Raw genomic sequence first — 20,618 nt, forward strand, 5'->3', positions numbered from 1 at the left:
TATCAGGGAGTTTAGAAAAAGGATGTGGACTTTACGGTTATGAAGATGTTAGAGAAAGAAATGTGGAATTTTTTGTGGTAATGGGATAAATACAGGTATTGAATCTAGCTATGAAGTATTAAATTTAACAATGCATCCAGGGGATAACACACTGTCATCACATCTCTATCAAGACCTATTGGCGTTCATCCAATTATTTTAAGGTAGCGAAAACAAATGTCGGTAAAGAGTTGTAAATAATCAGCGCTGTATCATTCGAATCAAATCTCTCACAGTGTGTGACTTAAAGGGGAAACAAATGGAAGGAAATAATCAGTTTAAAAAACCCTACTAAAGTTAATGCTGAGACCAATCCTTAGTCTGAGATATACTCACGTCTGAGATATTTGTAATTCCATAAAGAGAGAAGGAGGAAAAAATGGCTTTTATGGTGGCTAGCTGAGGGAAAGGTAGTCAAGGAGGTTGTTGAATCTGTGGCGATAATTTTAGGAATAGAAAGGCAAGCTCGAGGCTGTCGAGTTTCTGTGCTGGAGCTAGTATTCCAGGGCCCTGACATTTTAAAATAAAACACAGATCGTCTCTAAGACTGGTAGACATTTGCCGCTCACACTCACAGAATTATTGTGTCTCAGAGCAACTTCTCTATCTGCCCCGTACTTTTGAAAGCTATAATGCTTCAGCCTTCAGTGTTTGGTTTTTTTTTTTTTTTAAGCAAGTGTAATGTGCCCTCAGAGAAGGAAATGTGCTGACTACAATATGAAGTAAATACATAAAAAAGCAAAAATGTATTCTACTTCAGCATTTAAAACTTTAATAACTCACCCCGTTTGACTCTACGGTCTTTCCTGCAGGGACATAGCACCTCCTCATGTGCACTGAAGGTCTTCAATCAATCAGTGGCATTAATTGAGGGCTGACTGTGTGCAGAATGTTGTACTAATCAGTTTTCTAAGGCCTTCTGCACAAAATACAGGGAATCGCATAGCATTCCACTGGGGTGCTCGTAAATCTTGCATATTAAGAAATGGCTCTGTAATGGTAGATGGTTACATTGTGAGGCTCTGATTATGCGGGTAGTTGATAGTTGCAAAGTATAATCTTGCGATTATCACGGCTCTCTGGATTGGTGGGAATAGGACCCTTTTGAAAAGCACCAGTTAGTGGAGTCACTACCGGTTTTTAAATCTAATGGTGGCTTGCGTGGGCCCTGAGACTTGTGCAGAGTGTGTGTAGGCTTTGAGTTTTCACTGCTGCCGACCATCTGTGCTGCAGCCTTTCTAATATTTCTACCTTTGGACTGTCACAATGGTTTCCTGCCCCAGATTCAGACCAGAGTTCCCATAAAGGTCACCTGCTGTGGCTTCATCTGAGCAATGCCGTTAACGTTTTCAGAAATGATCGCACTGTGCACGTTTGGGCTATTTCTGATCTTGTTGACTAATTCTACTGTATTGTCTCAAGAATTTAGTACAGTGTTATGCATAGAGCAAAAGCATAATGTATGCTATTGATTTTTCCCTAGGCACTAACTCACACGTGCGCAGAACTTTATATAAAATGTCATTGCAACTGAAATGTTGCTTTTAGATATGATACCGTCGTTTGGTAGGTTTGCGGAAAGGGGAATGGAAGATACCTCCTGTGCAGTCTGATGGGAGGTTTATCTAATACTGTACTACCGTACAAATACTTAATCACAAGTGACATCAACTTATTTGGGATGCTAGTGAAATGAAATTGAAAAATGAAGTCAAGAAAAAGAAAGCCGGCCCAATTTAAATCCCCATCGGCCGCCAAAGCACTTTGAACTCTTTTGAGAAAAAGCATCAGATGCATTCAAACTGGTATCGTTAATGCTGAGGGCATGAACGTTCCAATAATTGCTTCGGCGGTGAATTATTTTTTCCACTTGATCCCAAGACTTGTTTACAGGGAATTAAATTCAACACACTTTAAATATGGAATTGATAAAGTGTGGGAATAAAAATACTGAAAAATTAAAAGCATACGTCTAAATTTAACTTCTAAAAATGCCAATTGGTAGATGACTTTTGGCATGACCGACTTCTTTTTTAAAGTAACTGCAGAATCCTCATTCGTAAGATACCTTGGTGACATTTTGCATACTGACCTGAGTAACTCCCGATGATAATTTGTCAACCTTTCTAATAGAAGAGATGCTTTTTGAATTTTACTTAGTTTCATAGCATTTCAGTCTGTTCCATTATATTCATTCATTGATTCGATCGTATTTATTGAGTGCTTACTGTGTGCAGAGTGCTGTAATAAGCGCTTGGAAAGTGCAGTACAGCAAAAAAGAGAGACAGTCCCTGCTCACAATGGGCTAATGTGTAAGTTCACTCTTGGAAATGAGAATTAAATAAGAGATATTTGTTATTGAATGAAGAGGGCTTCAGGCCCTGCAAAGATATTTTTGTATTAGCTACGCAGCGGATTACCCGCTGACATCATAAAAGTCTCAAATAGTTTTCACTCTTTTACCAGATGTTTGGAAACAGTCTTTTTGTTTTTCATGTATGCAAAATAAGCCGTGCTAAACTTTAGGTACCGCTATTGAAAAATTATATAGTTATCTCAGATCTAGTTTTATGTATTACAACTGTATGTAAAAGTAGCATCCAGTAACAAAAACAAAAATAGAGAATCTGTGTTATAAAATCTTTAATGCATTAGTTGAACTGCTGCCCAGGTATTGTAAAGTTTTGAAGCTTTTATTTTTATAGAAAAGAAAACTTAGCATTGATTTGTCAACAGATGATAGACCTGAGTCCATTCTTATGCTTTGACCGTTTCTGTCTTACCATAAGAGGGAGACTGGAATTTGTTTTTTTTTTTTTTTTTTTGTTAAGAAAAACATTTGGGGACTTTATATCTTGGGGCATTTAAAAAGTTGCTTATTTCTAGACTAGGTAGAGAATTGTCAACTAAATTACATCTGATCTGCTTTATTATGGAATTCCAGGTAGTGCCTGTATACGTACAATAGAATCAATCAGTCAGTTTATTAATAATAATAATAATAATAATGGTGATGTTTGTTAAGCGCTTACTATGTGTCAGGCGTTGTTCTAAGCGCCGGGGTAGATACAAGGTAATCCGGTTATCCCACAAGGGACGCACAGTCTGAATCCTCATTTTCCAGATGAGGGAACTGAGGCACAGAGAAGTGAAGTGACTTGCCCAAGGTCACCCAGCAGACAAGTGGAGGAGCAGGGATTAGAACCCACGACCTCTGACTCCCAAGCCTGGGCTCTTGCCACTGAGCCACACTGCTTCTCTATTAAGTGCTTACTGTGGGCAGAGTACTGTACTAAGTGCTCAGCAGAGCATGGTATAATAGAGTTTGTAGATCTGTTCCTTGCTCACAACAAGCTAACAAAATTCTCAAGAAGAGATGTGTGCATGCATGTGCGTGTGTGTGTATCTTTTTGTTTGAAGAACTCTTTGGGAATGATATTTATTAAGGGAGGTTGAGATAAAGGAAGGAAAAAGTTCTAGACTTGGGTTCCTGCCAGTTAAAAGATAAAAGTTAGTTCCTTAGAAAGCTCTACAACTTTTTCAATACACTCAATAGTAGGTAAATTCTTACAAATGCGCTTGTTAATGATGATGTTAGTTATTGCATTATAATGCATTCCCTGCTGTAATAGTGTTGTTTAATAAACCCCACGGGGTGCTGCCTACAAGTCATATTTTACCAAGGTCACAAGGGAAATATTACTCTTTTTTTTTTTCCTGTTGAATTCCTTCAACCACTGGCCTTACTTATGACAGGTTACCGTAAAAGATGAGTTTTGCCTGTCACTTGGAAGATGTCTTGTTTTTCTACATTTGAAGTTCATCAGTCCTACACTGATCTGCTGTCAGTCTACTTTAGTAAAGGTGATATAGATAAGTGTATCCTTCAGCTGAATGCAGCATTTTACAGTTAGTTGTAGCTCTTACCGGTGGCTTTGACATTAATCAGTCACTGGCCTCTGGTTACTGAAAATACACTGTCTTTCATAAAGAAGTTCTTCTTAATGACAGCAGCATTACATCTTGCAACTAAACAGACAATCTTCCTCAGCTTGCCCAACCAGAGTCTCAAGTCCAGTAAAGTCAAGGTAAAAGGCAGGAATTGTTTCAAAATGAAAATGCGTAGTTCCACGTCTGTGGGTGGCCTCACTTACTGGTGCATTCTAAGTTCTTTCAGTGATAGATGTGTGAAATTAGTTTCAGACGGTGTTTTGGGAAATCATTGCTACATGTGTGACACACTTAAATTTGCCTTTTCTAGTCCTAGTGACACTACGATTACTAGTATTTGCAGTCCTTGCCCTGGCTGCCTTCCAGGCAGTTTTATTATATTGAAATGACTCTTACAGTTCATTGAGCATCTAGCATAACATTGCTGAATATGATTGGCACGTTTGCATATATTTATTCAAAAAAATCAGGCAGTTAAACTGCATAATTATGGGAAAATGAATCATAACAATAAAAGACCATTTAAGTTAACAAGCTTTGTGATCAAAGGATAAATACAGGTTGGATAAATGAGACTCTAGATGTAACTAATCTACATAAATAAGCGGGTCTGATTAGAGGAAAGGAATACATTAAAATAATTTAAAGGCATTAAAAGCGGTTTTCATCATTTTTCGTTTATTATTTTTCATCCTGTGATGGTGATACTTCTATAAAAGTGTGAAAGTATTCTTTTGGATATTTGACTGCTAATTAGTACTTTTGACAATGAAAGTGAAATATAAAAATAAAATGAAAGGAAAATAAAAGTTTTGTAGCATTGAGCTTTTGAAAACAGGGTGTATTAAACAGTTATCAGCTTTAGATTTTCAGTGGATTTTTGATTGATGTTAAATTAGAAGTATTGAAAAGACAAAATTTTGTTTGCTGAAAAGAGCTATTCTAGTATTTGAAAGTTGAAACACTAAGAATCAACTTCAGGTCGTCAACTCTGTCAACTCTTCACTTTTTAGATGCATCCCATTTTTAACATCTTAGGGGTGTACCTCTGACAATAGGTTTATGAAAAGCAAAGAATGGCCTCCTCATAATTTTTAAATGATTAAATGTACATTTGATCATTTCTATGTGTTTTTCTAAATTGCTGTCACGTGAATAATGATTTTCAGCTTTTAAACAAATATTTAATTTTTTCTTTCACAACAGCTCTGTTGTTTCCGTTAGTTTTCTTCAATTTGTCTAGATGTATTTAAAAATGGTGATTGAAACACGGCATGTCAGTATATTTTCTAATAATATTTTTCTCTGAATCATGACTGATTGCTAAGAAGCCACTCGTAAATAGTTTCCTTTCGATTAGCTATTCCATAAAATATCCATAAGACTGCACATAATTTAATTAGGAAAGGTCCTAAGTTTCAGTATTTTAATCCTCTAAAAGAAGAAATCAGGTCATTTGTAAAAAGCTAGAATTGTCAAAGAGAAGAAATATTCGTTTTCTGAATTCATACTAAGTTAACTCAACCTGTTGAATTACTGAGGAAAACCATTGGCACTCTAACCTTACTCAGATCAGGTCAATTTATATCCCAATTTAAAAGTGTCCTTGTTCTGAACAGTTCTGTTTCTTTCCACCAACGCCTCTTTCCAAATCAATCGATCTTTGCGAAAGATGTTAATTTCATTGTGTTTCTAACTGCACCCTATAGTAGCCTCTGAAATAATTGAATATTTGTTAGTTTATAGTATTTTGCAAAAACACTTGTGTAATCTGATGTGCAGATTTGGATATCATAAAAAAAAATTCTGCTTTGATTATCATGAACATGATTATACCGCATCAGTGTGTCTACCCTTTACTGTCCAGTTATTGTAGAGCAAATGATAATAAAAATGTAGTGTAATTTAGAGTACATTATAAATAAATAAAAGCAGTTTAAAAAACATATCTGGAAATATTAAAAACTGTTTAGATATATAAAATATTCATAGGTCAAATAAATAAAATGGAAGAGAAGCAGTTTTTTTTAGATGTCTACAACTTAAACGTGAATGGGCTGCTACTTAAAAATGCACTTTTATTGTAGTTCTTTGCATACGTTATTGACCTAAAGAGACGCTCTAAACCACATTCTCCCTTGCATTCATGACGATACAGATCACTACTTAAATGGGTGAAAACTGTTTATTTATTAATTATTCTTTATAGGTCCAGACTCGTTTTTGGTCTAGTTTTAAAATTGCTACAATTTGGTTTTAAAGCTAGTAGAATATCTTAGACATTACTGATTTTTATTAATTTATGTATTGGTCACTGGAATTAACCCTGAACAATATTGTAATATAAAGTGTATTATATGATGAACATGGCGTTAAGTGCTTATACATGCATTTAAGTGCATGTACAGTATATGTCCCCTTTTTCAAACCGATTGTTATGATACCTCATGGCCTGATAATTTTACCACTTATAGATTTTTAGAGTACCTTACATTTTGAATTTTGGCAGTTGCAATTGTATTAATTATCCGCTAAATTTCCATAACCTGACCTTCTTAATAAGGATATTGTTTAGCCTTGGCTGGAGTTAAAAAAAAGGAAATAGAAACATTTCCTATAAAATAATAAATTTTAAAACGTTAATAATTTTAACGTGCACAACCTACGTTTGATAGGGGTTACTCCTGGCACATATTATTGTTTGAATAATATTAGATAAGCAGATATCAGTTAATGAGTAAATAAACTCATATTGAGAAGCTGGAGAAGAATATTTAGAAGAAATTTATTTTGTTCAGATTTGAATTTTGAGGCGTAGACTTTCCACAGCATTGTATAATCAAGACAATTACATAGTCATTTGGGTTAGAATGCATGCCCAGTTCCTCATCTCAAAACCCAATTTGTTACCACCTGTGGCTATTTCTATTAAAAAAGAGAAACATAATTACTATGAGTCTCAGCAGTCGAAGAGTAAATTTTTTCAATTACAATTCCTCCCTTGGGCAGATGTGTGAAAATGGTAGATTAATTCCTGCTAGGATCTGCCGGTTCCTGGAGCATATTTAGGGTTTTTAGTGATTTGGTATAGCCTATTCGTTATGCTGGCATGGTTTACTATGGAGAAGGTTATACAAGTGTTTCTACAGTAAATCTACAGAAATAAAGCCACAAACCATTCTTATGAAATCTTATGTATATTGTCTCAGCAAAAGAGTATTTTCGTGTATCTTCCTCCGATTGTGCCCTTTGGGTTTAAAGTAAGAGTTAGACTGGTCCATTTGCCATTTTGCCAGGGTAGCAAACAGTGTAGCAGTTTGCTAACTCTAAATCTTTGGATGTAGAAAAGCCCCAACACATTACAGAAGCATATGAAAGAATGGCATATTTGGCATCTGGATATGTTCCCTTCTAGACTGTAAACTCATCGTGGGCAGGGAACATGTCCAACAACTCTGTTGTATGGGACTCTTCCGATCTCTTAGTACAGTGCTCTTCACACAGTAAGTGCTTAATAAATACTATTGATTGATTGATCGATCCCATTCTTTTTGTCATTTCTAAATATATATATATATATATATATATATATATACATATATATACATATATATACACATATGTATATATATGTGTGTGCAAATATATGTGAAGAAAAAACTATATCTGTGTACATGAGGATTTTAATCAAACACTGAATTGGTTAAAAAAAAAACTGTTACTTTTCCATTTCTGAAATGGGTCTCCTACGTGCAGGAAAGGCAGAAATAATATTTAAAGGAAGAACAAAGTAGCATCTGAAACACTGTGGTGCAACAGTAGAATTTCAGGAGGCAGTGGTAGTGGATAGGTTAGCCCTGGCTTACAGTGATGCAGAAAAATAGTTTTCCTTAAGCAGAAGCAATCACAAACCTGAAGACAGATTGGAAAGTGTCACCTTTTGGTGGTTTCTGTCACAGCTGCACTACTAGTAAACATCAAACAATCAATCCATCAATCGTATTTATTGAGTCCTGACTGTGGGTAGGGTGCTGTACTAAATTCTTGGAAGAGTACAGTATAACAGAGAAGGTAGACATGTTCCCTGCCCATAAGGAATTTACAGGCAAAGATGAAATAGTGGGTGTGGCAGTACTTGTGAAAATAAAAAATGTTAAATCTAAAGTCTTATTATTTCCTTTAGTATCCACTGTCATTTGTAAACATGTAAGGCAATTATACTTATACGTAATGAAGTCTCAATTTCAGTATTTTCATGGAGCAGGTTACCACTTGATGTGCTGCTTTGGTTTACATTTCAGTCAGTCGGTTTTCCTTGGATAGCTTCAGGGAAGCTGTTTGATTGTACTGTGGATTAATTTAAATGGAAGCCTAGAAAATCTCAGGCTATGTATTCTTTTCCTCGATTGTAGGAAGTCAGAATCATTAAGTGAAACCTGGAAGAAATGGTGACCATAGCATCTCATCAAGGAATGATTCACCCAGTGCACTCATTGCAAATGAGAACCCTCTACTCTTATTATTGGGCATTTAATCCTGTGCAGTCCATCAGTAGCATTCATTAAGTGCTTACTCTGTGTAGAGTCCTATACTCAGCATTCGAGAGAGTACAGTGCAGCATAAAATATACAGTAGAGATTTAGCTGTCAACACAGATATAAATATCTCTCCCCAGGAGGGCCTATCATTGTGGACCTTGTCATCATCATTATCATCATCATCATCTGAAAGCACTCGGTATGTAACTCAGTATGTTCCAGGAGCTGAACAAAGTGAAATGCAGTTATTTATAAATTGACTTCTCTGTGTCTTTAGTCTAAAAAAAAGCACGGGTTTTGGATTAGGGCCGAACACCCTCCCCCTCGTATCAACTGTAGGAATAATTCCCTAAAGAGTGTGAGGTGGTTGTGGGTACGGACTATGTCTGATGTTATATTGCACTTTCCCAAGAGCTTAGTACAGTGCTTTGCACACAGTAAGTGCTCAATAAATATTATTATTATTATTAATAATAAACAATTTATTCAGATTCGTACATGACAGATCATCCTGTAATAGGATTTTGTACTGAACTTTTTTGTGTTCTAGTCTTCAAACATGGGAGTATTAAGAAAAAAAAATAAATGAAATTATGCAGAGCAATCATACTTTTTTCTGTGTCTGCTTATTGTAAAAGTAGTGTTTTACAAGTTCCTTACAGCTTATTATTTGGAACATGTATTGAGAAAGGTGTAAACTGAAATGATGGCAAGTTTGGAGAAGCAGTGTGGCCTAGTGGAAAGATCATGGGCCTGTGAGTCGGAAGGATCTAGGTTCTAATCCCGGCTCCACCACTTGTCTGCTGCGTGACCTTGGGTAAGTCACTTAACTTGTCTGTGCCTCAGTTACAGCATCTGTAAAATGCGAATGCAGACTACAAGGCCCACCAATCAGGGGGTTGATGGTGTCCAGTCTGATAAGCACTTAACAAATACCATAAAAAATGGGCAGTCAAAACTTTTACTAGATTTTAAAGATATATAACTAATTCTTAAAATACAAATAATATATTCAAATGCAAATATTATAAGAAAGCACCAAAAAGACAAAAATCATACAGCCAAGTATGACTGTGATTCTTAAATTTCTTAACAAGGTACATTGTTGCATTTGAAACCAAAAATCCCTTCATTTGACATGCAAAGGCAATACATAGAAGACATTACTGGATGCTTTCTGCACTGTCAAAGATGATCACGTGGAAGGGTTCAGATGTTTCTGTTCTCTTCAATGTAATTATATGAGATAGCCTGCTCTAGCTGATGTTGTTACATGTATGTATCTTTAGTTATGTTCCTATCCTTTCCAAAATTACACGTTTTAAATTTTCAAATCCTTAGCCATACATCAGTGCAGAAGTAGAGAAATAACACCTTAAAAACTACCTATTTATTTTAAGTAACTTTGGACATTCTTTCTTTTGGAACTTGTACATATATGGGAGAGATGTGGATTTGTGAAATAAAATAATAATAATGATGGTATTTGTTAAGCGCTTACTACGTACAAAGCACTGTTCTAAGCGCTGGGTCTGATCTTTTACAAACGAATAACTAACTTTTACAAACATAAAATTGAAGTATAACTGCCCAATGAAAAAGGGTTGAAATTTCAACTTCTTTCCAAACATAAGAACTTAACGAATGCTATTTCTGAGTCAGATCAATGGCTCATAGAGCCCAGAATTCACTTCTAGTATTCATTCATTCATTCAATCGTATTTATTGAGGGCTTACTTTGTGCAGAGCACTGTACTAAGCACTTGGGAAGTACAAGTCGGCAACATATAGATATGGTCCCTATCCAACAACGGGCTCACAGTCTATAAGGGGGAGACAGACAACAAAATAAAACATGTGGACAGGTGTCAAGTCATCAGAATAAATAGAAATAAAGCTAGATGCACATCATTAACAAAATAAATAGAATAGTAAATATGTACAAGTAAAATAAATAGAGTAATAAATGTGTACAAACATATATACAGGTGCTGTGGGGAGGGGAAGAGGAGAGGAAAAAGGGGGCTCAGTCTGGGAAGGCCTCCTGGAGGAGGTGAGCTCTCAGTAGGAGGAGGTGAGCTCTCAATAGCTCCGTAGTAGCGCTAACAAGGTACTTTGGTAAGTAGTGTGATGGTTGCTTTCCTTGACATCCATCTTAATGAGTATGGAGGCACCATCTAATGTCACTAACTTTTCCCTGCTACTTGGTTAACTTTCTTTCTTGTGCACAATGCGGCCTACATAGATTATTATGTTATATGCTGCAGTTACCTGAAAACTCTGAAAAATACCTTTTTGATCCAATCCTTTTTAACTTATTTCCTTCCATAAATAGGAGATTTCATTTTGAAACTGTAGGCTCATATGTTGTTTCTTCTAGTTAGTTTAGGAGTGAACTTGATTACTGCTGCTGCCTGGGAATTCCAGAAGCTGGATAGTACCAGCTTCATATCACCCGTAGGCTACCTACATTCTGGAAACTGCCTTGAGGTATTTCAGCATGACTAAAAGAGTAACCGGGCTTGGGGATGGAAAAGACCAGAATTATGTTTGTTAGTCTAATACAAATTTTCATATGTAGATCCTGGGGCAAGTTTTGAGGAGGTGGTCATTTATACCTAGTGGATCAAACATTGACTTTCGTCAGTATAACTGGGACTCAGTCCCGTCTCTGCCATAGATTTGCCATGATGTTGAAAAGACATTTCATTTCTCCTGGCTCCCAGTTTCCCATCCATAAATGGGGACTAGAATGCTTCACTCAGGGTTCTAGAGGTAGGATGACAGAATTTTTGGGAAGGTTTTGGACATTTTCTTCTAAAATAGCTACAAAAGCATAATCCGTAATTACGTAATGTTCTCTTGGAAGGTGTTTATGCCAAGGGTAAGTTTTGCCTTGATCAGATTCTGATCCAAGTTTTCATTTTGGTTTGAAGAGGTTTTTCAGAAAATCACATCATAGTCTCACACCATCACAAGATTCATTTGTTAAATCTTTGAGCATGACTACTGAAATGTATTAAAAAGGTTCTAGTTAGGTACCCAGCCCTGCTTCCATCTGTTAATGATTGGAAAAAAGTTAGACAAGAATATTTAATTCTGATATTGATATGTTTACAATATGCAGTAGTAATCTGGATCATGTAATACTGATATCACTTATGCCATCTTGTGAAGAAAGTTGATAATGGTGTCATTTGGGAAATTTCATCTTTAGATCATATACAGCAGAAGAGCCTGTGCATTCCCTGCCTGTATGTAGAGCTTACTGTGGGTAGTCAATTATAGCAGAGTTTTGCCATTCTTTGTAGTCCTAATTGCAATCATGGCAGCCTAATTTTATTTTCTTTTTTTTGTGGTACTTGTTAAACATTTACTTACTATGTGCCAACGTTGTCATATGTGCTAGATACAAGCTAATCATGTTGAACATAGCCCCTGTTGTCCCACATAAGGTTCACTACAGAGTAGGTAAATGAGGTACAGAGAAATTCAAAGACCTGTCCAAGGTCACACAGCAGACAAATGGTGGAGCTGGGATTAGAACCCAGGTATACTCGGACTCCCAGGCTTGTGCCCTATCTCCTAGGCCATGCTGCTTCTCTGATGTAGCAAAAACTGTGTAGCAACATTAATATTTGTTTACCAAAGAAATATATTTGCTTTACAATTCATTATTTTTAAGCAAACAGCACTCACCTCTGACTTTAGTCTTAGAAATCATGACTACCAAATCTGTTATTGCACTCCTTCAATAGCTTAATACAGTGCTCTGAAAAAATAATCACTCAAATACCATTGATCGATTGACTGATTAAGATATTCTTCTTCCACTACTTTCTACTACCACAAATGTTACCTGAAAGGTAGTCAGAGTGGGAACTGTAATATGTGACAGACATCAATTTTCTCAGAAAACAGAATCGTTGTCTATATTTGGCCAGTGTACTAGAGATTCATTCATTCATTCAGTTGTATTTATTAAGCACTTACTGTGTGCAGAACACTGTACTACTACTACTACTACTACTACTAATGATCGTATTTGTTAAGCGCTTACTATGTGCAAAGCACTGTTCTAAGCGCTGGGGAGGATACAAGGTGATCAGGTTGTCCCATGTGGGGCTCACAGTCTCAATCCCCATTTTACAGATGAAGTAACAGAGGCACAGAGAAGTTAAGTGACTGGCCCAAAGTCACACATCTGATGAGTGGTGGAGCCGGGATTAGAACCCATGACCTCTGACTCCCAAGCCCTCACTCTTTCCACTAAGCCATGCTGCTACTAAGTGCTTGGGAAGTATAATTCAGCAAACAGAAACAATCAATCCCTGCCCACAAGGGGCTTACAGTGTAGAAGGGGGGAGACAGACATCAAAATAAGTAAACAGGCATCAGTAGCATCATTATAAATAAATAGAATTATAGATATATGCACATCATTAATAAAAATAAATAGAATTATAATTATATATATATAATTATAATTTTATATATACATACACGTGCTGTGGGTTGGGGAGAGGGGGATAGAGCAAAGGGAGCGAAGAGGGGGAAGAGGAAAAGGGGAACTACATACATGATCATTTTTTTGTGTGTCTGGAGCTTCCTTTAATTTTAAAAGAAAATCTCTGTGCAGGGAAGATTTGTAAGTAGGGGGCCACTGATGGCCTTTGTAGTTTTTGGATACTTAAAGTTCTGTGACATTACATGCATGTTGCTGGACATAAATGATAAAGTAATGCTCTCTTAGGCACCATTTTGCAGAACAAAGTGTGAGACTACCCAAACCTAGGACGTTTTTCTGGCAGAATCCCTGACCCTGTACATTTGCTCCTGAGCCTCTGTGTGATATCCTGACAACATGGATGTTGCTTTTGAGATGTGGAGGAAGGCTTGGTGTATAAAATAAAAATAAAAGACATGAAGGGGTTGGATCTTGCATCCACATCAGACCAGGAACACATCAGATGGTCCACATCAGACCGGGAACACATCAGATGGAAACCGGATGATCCAGTAAGAAAACAAATGTGTGGTCTCCCTGTGTGTGCCATGAGAAGCAGAAGCAAAGGATTATTGGCATTTGACACATGAAATGTGGGATGGGGACTGTATTCAACCTTATCATCATCAATCATCATCAATAGTATTGAGCGCTTACTGTGTGCAGAGTACTGTACTAAGCGCTTGGGAAGTACAAGTTGGCAACGTATAGAGACAGTCCCTATCCAACAGTGGGCTCACAGTCTAAAAGGGGGAGACAGAGAACAAAACCAAACATACTAACAAAATAAAATAAATAGAATAGATATGTACAAGTAAAATAAATAAATAAATGGAGTAACAAATATGTACAAACATATATACATATATACAGTTGCATTGGGGAAGGGAAGGAGGTAAGATGGGGGGGATGGAGAGGGGGACGAGGGGTCCCCCTAATGATCTTAATAATAACCTAATAATCTATGAGAATATATATGATAAGATATGATATATGATAATAATATATGATAATAACCTAATGATCTTGTACCTAGCCCAGCGCCTAGAACAATATCTGGCACATAGAAACCTTTTAACAAATACCATAAGGAATAAATAAAAAACTGTGTTTAAAGACTTGGAAGATGATGTCATCTAGCGTCAGTTTGAAAAAGGCTCTTCCATCGGCTTTTCTGCAATATATGGCCGATTTAACTTTTAGCACATTTTTTACTTAATAATAATGATGGCATTTGTTAAGTGCTTACTTATGTGCAAAGCACTGTTATAAGCGCTGGGGAGGATACAAGGTGATAAGGTTGTCCCACGTGGGGCTCACAGTCTTAATCCCCATTTTACAAATCAGGTAACTGAGGCACAGAGAAGTTAAGTGACTTGCCCAAAACTGGGATTTGAACCCATAATCTCTGACTCCCAAACCCGGGCTCTTTCCACTGAGCCATAAACTATTGTAGTTTTAGAATGAAGAATAATTATAAAAGACCAAGTTTTCAAATTTAAAAATCAAAGTAATTAGTTTAAGGAAGAGGCTTAATTTATGAAAATATGCATTATATCAATATTTCACTTTCCAGTCCTAGGCTCATTTAATTTTCATTTTCTTTATAGTGTAGTTTATATTCAGCCTCTTTTATTTAATTTCTCCTTTTAAATCTTTTGTATTTTTAATATCCAGTACTTAATTAGAGAAAGCACACATTTAAGCAAGCAAAAAAAAAAAATGGAATGCTGCAAATATATGGTCTATGTGTGTAGTCGAAAGGCAGGAATTTGTGGTAAAATATTCCAAGGTGATATGAGTAATGGAAGTGCGTATATTATTCCAGTCAGTTAATTGCAGTAAATAATATACTATCTTGTTAGTAGTGCTAAAGTGGAATAAACATGGTGAGAAATATAGATGAAAGGCACATTAAAGTATTTCCAATTCAATCATTAGGTTTCACTGCATCTATCTGCTACCAGAGAGTATAATTGGAAACTTAGCTCAGTGACCTTTAGCTGTAATTTTGAACCATAGTTTGAAAACCCACATTTCAAGTTAGACTCATGGAGTTAATTTGATTAGAGTAATTCCCAGTAAATTTTTAACACAATTTTTTTTTTGGCGGGCGGGGGGGAGCAATTTTTTTTTCCCTATAATCAGGTTTAATGGACTGTTGGATACTCTACTAATCCAATTCTAGTAGTTATTTAATTCTGAATATGGATAAAAGCAACTAATGTTCAACTTCATTAAGGCGTCTATTAACTAGAAGAATTGCTGAACTTTTTAGTGTTATTTTATGCATGAACTACTCCCTCATCAATTATTTTCAGGGGTCCATATTACACTAAAACTATACATTCAAGCTTCACTTAAACCAAGATTATTCAGCATGACATAGGATTTAAATAAACCCAGAAATTATGGAACACTCAGGTACCTCAAATACACTTCTCACTTTCCTTGTTTTTTTTTTATCCTTTTCTTGCACAGATGTTATCTCATACAGGTGGGATAGCTCCGACACATCCCCCAGTGCTACTTCAACACATGGGGCGAGAGCCTTGTAAAATTACAGGATTACTAGATAAAGCAGGAAACATATTGTGATAAGTGAACATGATTTAATGTCCTCTCAACTGATCAACAGCAGTTGATCTGCTGTTCTATTGTCTAAAGTTCCTGTAAAGGAAAAACATGTTTAGGCAGGTTTTCTTTTGCCTGAGGAATCATATTTCTGACACATTTATATGGCTAAGAGCCAGAAGTATGCAACATAACCTTATAATCCCATTTTATGGCTTTTCCAAGTACCAGAAGCCCAGTAAATAGGAGGCCAATTATATTGCCAGCAAAATCCTATTAATAGGATTCAGATCTGCCTTATTGACAAGCCAGTGAAGTTAATATGATCCACTGTGTTAACCTGATGGAAGAACTGCAACAATGGAATTTATCTATGGCTTAATTAACTGGAAAACTCTCTCAGAGCTTTTTTTAAAAAAGTGGTTTTCATTGACACAATAGTGCCATTAAGTACATATCTCTGATGAATTATATAAATATACTAGACACTACAGTTTAACAAGCTCGGGTTAATCCATTAGCTTGATTTTTCATACTTTCATCTTAACATTGGAATGTCACTTAAAGCCTACTCATCTGATCTTAAACATTTCTCAGGAAGTGATCAATAAATGCCACTCATTGATTGATTTCAGCATCAATATCCACTCCAAGGATAACTGGCATTTCAATATGTGAGATGTGGCACAGGGACTGTGTACAACCTAATGATCTTGTACCTACCCTGGCACTTAATATAGTATCTGACACATAGTAAGCATTTAACGTTTCACAAAAATGCATATATTTTAATGTGCACATCATTTATTTTTTAAAATGAATAGAATTAATCTGATGTACTGTGTCATGATTTTAATCACATGTATTTATTGACTCTGAATTAATAGAGGCAGAAGTGTTCCACTTTTGGTTGAGTGTAGCATATAGTATTGCATGTTCCTTTTTGTGATGGCCTGCTTCCTCACCAGTAACGTAGTATATCCAAAAATCTAATTAAAATAAGCAAAATGTATTTTTTATATTCTGCATATATTTCTGGGAAATGCTTCATTCTTTAAACTATTTGAATTCATTTTAGGAAAAAAAGGCTTTTACTCTTGTGGCTGGAGTAAAGACTACCGTAAAATGTCAGGCAAGTTAATTTCCTCATTGTGAATTTGTTGAAAGAGGCAGGGTACTTCACCGAGTGCATCCATTGCCTTCCCTTTGTTCCTCAGTTTTTTTAGAGAAGATTTTATTTTCTACTAGTTAATTGTTTATTAACATGTGTTTGATGCATAGGAATACGTTTGGAAAAAAGTAGACTAAAGATTTAGGTAAGAATCATTCAGAAAGAGTCCAGATTAAAGAGGGGAGCCTTTGGACAGTAGATTTTGAGGACATAGTAGATCTTCCAGAGTAAAATTCTTCTCTAAGTAATCCCTGCCCCTACTTTTCTGTGGTTTATTGTCAATGTCACTGATGGTCCCTCACCCCCATTCTGACTCTGGCCTGGAACTAACTCACTCCTTCATATCGAATAGACTATTCCTTTCCCACTTTGAAAGCCTCCAACCACTTAGTACAGTGCCTTGCACCCAGTAAGCACTCAGTTTATACAATGATTGATTGATTGAAATCACATCTCTTCTAAGACCCCTTCCTTGGCTAAACCCTCATTTCCTCTCCCTTTTACTGGGATTTGTACCTTTTATTTACCCACCATAGGCACCACAACACTTAGGTGCTTATCCATAATTTATTTTAATGTCTGACTCCCTCCCCCCCAGACTATGCCATTTGGACAGGGAATGTTTAACAGTTCTTTTATACTGTGCTTCCCGAAGCACTTAGTAAAGCATTCTGCATGCAGTAAGTGCTCAATAAGTATGATTGATTGATGGTTGGTAACAGTTAACTGGGATATCGCATCTGCTTTTTTATCGTATTTATTAAGCACGTACTGTGTGCCAGGCACTGCACTAAGTGCTGGGGTAGATACAAGCTAATCATGTTGGACACAGTCCCCGTCCCACATGGGGCTCCCAGTCTTAATTCCCATTTTACGTATGTGGTAACTGAGGCACAGAGAAGTGAAGTGATTTGCCTGAGGTCTCACACCAGACAAGTGGTGGAGCTGGGATTTGAACCCAGATCCTTGTGACTCTCAGAACTCTTTACACTAGTCCACACTGCTTCTCTGATTCCAAAAAAGAATATTTTTTCTTCTCTTAATCCTTTTCATAACTCTCTTTCTAGACTCTTTTTCTCTAGAGAAAGCTTTTTTTTTCTTTTAATTCTACTGAATTCCAGAGAGGATATTGTACTCTTAGTAACAGTGCTTCATTTGATTTCAGGTGAAATCAAGATCTCAGGTCTTCACAGAACTACCTTGTTATAAGTATTCCAAGAAAGAAACTGTGTTAGGACCTCACAGATAGTTGTGATTGGGTTGTCAAAGTTTATAAAGTTATGAAATCCTATTAGACCATCAAAGATTAGGAACACATTTTGGTAACCTTTCATGATCTAGTTATAAGCCAGTGTACCTATTAATGCCAAGGATTTCCAAGGATCAAGGGAAAGACACTGGCTCAGTTTTTTTTGTTTTTGTTTTGTTTTGTTTTTGAAATATTGCATCTGCTAACAACCCAGGAAACCCTTCAGAAACTTTTGTAACTGCCAAAACTATCAGAACTAAAACCAGGGTTGCTGTTTCTAGTTGAGATCCATTGCACATGCAATAAAATTAATTCATTCAAAATTCTTTAAGAATATTCTGGGTATAGAACACTGAACTAAATGGTAGGCAAACTTCAAATAACTCTGAATCTCTTGTCTGGGAACATCACTCCACTGTACTTTTTTCTTAGCATCCCCAAAGACTCTGAAATCAGATCAAGGATGCTGTTGTTATTACATCTGACTTTTTTATAGTATTTCTTAAGCACTTACTGTTTGCCAGGCATTGTATGAAGCACTGAACTCCTACTAAGGGCTTGGTTAGTATAAAGCCTTATATTAAATCAAGTAAAGCTGGCAAGTGGGCAAAGACATTGATCTAAGGAAGGTCCTTGATTTACAGAGGGCTCATAATTTAAAATATGGGGACAAGGAGGGCAGTCACACAGTGAAAGTAAGAACCAGGCAAATTCGCTAAAGCAAAAAATAATAAAAGCATCAGTTCATTATTGTTGGGCATCTCAAGCTTCATCCTCACTTCTGGTAGTCTTGGTTTTTGAACAATTTTAACTTTTCTAGTGTTCTGATGGTTGAGTGTATGCTCTTTCTGCCCCACCCATTCATGAAAGGCATTTCTTCTGATGATGGTAAGGCAGTAGTGCCACAGTTGTAGGGACATCCCAGTTGCAATGGTGGAGAGTTCCAGGCCACCTTCATAGTATGTGCGTGTAAAGATGGCTTTTTGCTGCATTCATTATGCACAGCACTTAGATGTGTTTTCATTTTCATTTAGGGAGTTAGGCTAGGTTACCTGACAATGCCCTGTTTTCCTTTCTTAAATACCATGGTATTTTATAGTACCAACCTCTCAGGGTTGCACCTGGAGAGTTTCCAGTACTCTACCAGTCTCGACTATGGGAAGGAAAGTCAAGCAGAGGCATAGCCATTCCATTCCTAGTTTGGGCAGTGGCTAGCAAGAGGAAGGCAATCTGCTGCAAGTCAAGACTCCCCTGTGCTGGGTAGCAGCGGCATGGGAGAGAGTCAAGGGCGGAGACTCAAGTTTACTGCATGGAAGAAGGCAATGGCAAACCACAATTGCAGATGGAGGTGGGGTGTTCTAGGAGAGATATGTCTGTGGTGTCGCTATGGGTCAAAGATGACTCGACAGTGTAAGACAAGTGTTTACTATGTGTCAGGAGCCGTACTAAGCACTGGGGTAGGTACAAGCTAATCAATCAGTCAATCAATCAATCGTATTTATTGAGCGCTTACTGTGTGCAGAGCACTGTACTAAGCACTTGGGAAGTACAAGTCGGCAACATATAGAGACAGTCCGTACCCAACAGTGGGCTCACAGTCTAGAACGGGGCGACAGAGAACAAAACCAAACATACTAACAAAATAAAATAAATAGAATAGATATGTACAAGTAAAATAAATAGAGTAATAAATATGTACAAACATATATACATATATACAGGTGCTGTGGGGAAGGGAAGGAGGTAAGATGGGGGGATGGAGAGGGGGACGAGAGGGAGAGGAAGGAAGGGGCTCAGTCTGGGAAGGCCTCCTGGAGGAGGTGAGCTCTCAGTAGGGCCAGCTAATCAGACTGGACATAGTTCATGCCCATTGCGCCCATAATCTTAATCCCCATTTGACAGATGAGATAACTGGGGCACAGAGAAGTTAAGTTATTTGCCAAGGTTACCCAGGAGACAACCGGCAGATCTGGGATTAGAACCCGGGTCCTTCTAACACCCAGGCCTGTGCTTTTTCCACTAGACAACATTGCTTCTCAAGATGATATCCATGAAATCTTTCCCATTTGTAAAACCCCAGGGAGTTTGAGCTGGGCCATAGAGTCCGTTTATGGATAGTGAAAGAGAAGCCCCTTGGGCACATTCACTTTCCAAACTCTTGGCTACCCACCAGGGAATACAGCCAAGGTTAGTGCCCCTAGGCCAACTTGTGAGGCCTCAGAGAGACAACCAAGGGATCCGACTGATGGCTAAGTGTGCTGCTCTTAGTGGGAATGGAGGGAGCTTGGGTCAAGCGTACTGCATTAAGGTGTGACCAGTATTGAGGCTGTATAAATTTCGGAGAAATGTCCAGTTTCCAGAGGAACCAGCTGAGATTAAAAGGATCCTGGAAAATTCATGATTCTGGGAGCTGAAATCTTTATCCTGTTGTGCCAGGTTAGTGCCAAACTCAGAAGATGAGGAAGATGCAGATTTACTCACTTTAAGATAAAGTAGAAGATCATTATTGAAGGTGAAAATTTTCTATACAGAGTTTTCCCAGGGTAGAAGTTCTGTGGAGAAAATTTGCCAGAAAAATAAAGAAATCAC

General features: G+C 37.1%; 1 protein-coding gene and 1 non-coding gene across 2 annotated transcripts in view; both read left to right on the forward strand.

Annotated features, from left to right (window-relative positions):
• Nucleotides 1-20,618, forward strand: part of PCDH17 (protocadherin 17) — a 154,160-nt gene that overhangs the window by 6,846 nt on the left and 126,696 nt on the right. The window lies entirely within an intron of this gene.
• On the forward strand, nucleotides 19,133-19,270 carry LOC119923621. The gene has a single exon (XR_005448913.1). It is a non-coding gene; the product is annotated as a small nucleolar RNA SNORA7 (small nucleolar RNA).

Source organism: Tachyglossus aculeatus, chromosome 2 (assembly GCF_015852505.1).
Source record: "Tachyglossus aculeatus isolate mTacAcu1 chromosome 2, mTacAcu1.pri, whole genome shotgun sequence".
NCBI classification, from domain to species: domain Eukaryota; kingdom Metazoa; phylum Chordata; class Mammalia; order Monotremata; family Tachyglossidae; genus Tachyglossus; species Tachyglossus aculeatus.